Source organism: Pterocles gutturalis, unplaced genomic scaffold (assembly GCF_000699245.1).
Source record: "Pterocles gutturalis isolate BGI_N339 unplaced genomic scaffold, ASM69924v1 scaffold44991, whole genome shotgun sequence".
NCBI lineage: Eukaryota > Metazoa > Chordata > Aves > Pterocliformes > Pteroclidae > Pterocles > Pterocles gutturalis.
Genome location: NW_010107078.1, coordinates 12,872 through 13,173, shown reverse-complemented (window position 1 = coordinate 13,173; position 302 = coordinate 12,872).

Here is a 302-nt window from a genome sequence, read left to right as displayed (position 1 = left end):
GAGTCGCTGCTGGCGCCGCCTCGTGATGAGGGAGAAGGACCAAGGAGCGGAGAGCGACAGGTCCAGTGAAAGGGACACAGAGGGGGGAGAAATGGGTTCAGGGAGCAGGACAAGAGGACAAAGGAGAGGAGGAAGGAAGGGTAAAGCTGGGGACAGAGAACGGGACACACACAGCAAGAAAAAGCAGGAGAGAGAGCAGGGAAGAGGGAGCGAGCAATACAGAGAGATGCAGACTGCCCAAGTTCGGAACATCCATTCTCTGCAGTTCTGCTCGTCCATCCCCAGCGCTGCAAATGAAGCAA